We start from the raw sequence: 2,206 nt of genomic DNA, 5'->3' as shown, positions 1-2,206 counted from the left end.
CAACCAAAAAACAAAAAACAAATACCAACAGAGAGTGCCTACATGTAAAGTCAGTCCCCTGTGTTCTGAATAATGAGGGATCAGGATTGGAAGAAGATTCATCAATAACCTTTGTTATCCAGATGACACAACCTCCTAGCTGAAAGTGAGGAGCACTTGAATCACTTGTTGCTAAATGTTAAACACTGCAGCCTTCAATATGGATGAAATCTCAATTACAAGAAAACAAAAATCCTCACCACTAGACCAGTAGGCCACAACAGATGGACAGAGAAAGGATTGAGCTTGTAAATGATTTCATCTTATTTTGATCTATAATCAAGCACAACCTTTGGAATCAGCATTCAAAAGGTTAGGAGACATACTGAACTAGGAAAACCTGCAGTCAGGGACCTTTCAAAATTTTTAAGAGCAAAAATTATGTCAGTTGGAGAACTAAGGTATGCTTGATTAAGGCCATGGTCTTTTCAGGCACTTGATAGACATCTGACAGCTAGGCAATAACTAAGAATGATAAAAAAGAGTTGATTCCTTTGAACTATTGGGTTGATGAAGAATATTGAGCATCAATAAATGTTGGAGAGGATGTGGAGAAATTGGAACTCCCGTACACTGTTTATCATTGTTGTTAGGTTCCAACTAGATACTTGCTACTCATAGTTACACTATTCACAATACCTCTATACCCTGCTCTGTCCTATGCCAATCTTATTGTCCCTGGCACACCCACCCCCATCACCCCCGTCACCGAATCAATCCATCTCTTTGAGAGCCTCCCTCTCCTGTGCTGTCCCTCCACCTTTCCAAACATGATGTCTCTCTCTAAGGACTGGTTCCTCTTTGCAACATGTCCAAACTATGTCAGATGAAGGTTTGGAATCCTTTCCTCCGAGGAGCAGCCTGGTTTCACCCTCACCAGGACGAACCTATTTGTTCTTCTATAAGTCCATGTTATATTAAATACTCTTCTCCATCACCACAGCTCAAAGGGATCAATTCTCCTTCCATTATTCCTAGTTGTTGTTGATCTTTCTGATGCATAGCAAGTAATTGTGAAGACCATTGCCTGGATCAGACACACCTTAGTCTCTATACTGACATCATTGCTCTTCAGTACTTTGAAGAGCTGACAGTAGGCTTTCTCAAAGTAATTTCTCTTCTAAATTCCTGGCTGATGGTACCAAGATTGTTGACTGTGGAGCCAAGCAAACTAAAGCTGTTAATAGTCTCAATCTCTTCATCATCTATCATGATGTTGTCTGCTGGCCCAGAGGTGAGAATCTTTGTTTTGTTGATGTTGAACTTCAATCCATATTGAAGGTTTCAGGTCACCCTCAGTTTCGGCAAGCAGGATTGTGTAATTCTCAAAACACAGAATGTTGATGAGTCTTCCTCCAATTCTGATGCCACATTTCTCCTCATATAGCCCAACATGTAATGTTACTTCACAATCATAAGTATATGGGAACAGCCTAAAAGTGCAACCACAATTGAATGAATTGAGGAATTGTGGTACATTCACATGATGGAATCATTCAGGAGATATGATTTCAAAAAGGACTTTATAACTTGAGATAGACTGAGTTGAGTGAACTAACTCGGTCTCACAAAGACAAATACTGTTTAGTATCATTGTAGAAATAGAAGAATAACTATTAAAACATCTATGTATGGGGGCTCAAGGAGGGGAAGGAATGGGACAAGATGAGTGACGGTGAGAAATCACAAGGCTACACAATTTGATTAGTAGAAGGAAGGTGTAAAAAAAATGGAAAACATCCAGCAGGGTCCTGGAAAGATAGGGTAATGGTGAGCAGTGTTCAATGGTATTTTAGTTTATAAAACACAATGTATAAATTTTTAACGAATCTCGGTTCAAGCTGGACCTTAGGATGGCCTCTCACATCGGGGCTTTTATGGCTTTCTTTTCATCCCACGTGGGTATCAGCAGAGGGGACTTGCCACATAAGCTGGGGGTCCCTGGCTCAGAGTCTGCCAGTGTTTGAGTGTGCCAGAATTGTAAAATACTGAAATGCTTGGCCACACCTGCAGGCATCAAACATTCTTCTAGGTCGTATAGCCCTGGTCTGTCCACTTGCTTTACAGAGGGAACTCATGGTTGCTGTGAAGCTGAACACTGTGACACTGATGTGTCAAATGTGATAATGGTTACCCATGGCGGACAGTGTTTGGTGGAGCTCCCTGA

Source organism: Elephantulus edwardii, unplaced genomic scaffold (genome assembly GCF_000299155.1).
Source record: "Elephantulus edwardii isolate Elephantulus edwardi_28Jun2011 unplaced genomic scaffold, EleEdw1.0 scaffold00392, whole genome shotgun sequence".
Taxonomy (NCBI): Eukaryota; Metazoa; Chordata; class Mammalia; order Macroscelidea; family Macroscelididae; genus Elephantulus; species Elephantulus edwardii.
The sequence above is the reverse complement of the archived record's forward strand: the minus strand, read 5'-3'. Positions refer to the sequence as shown.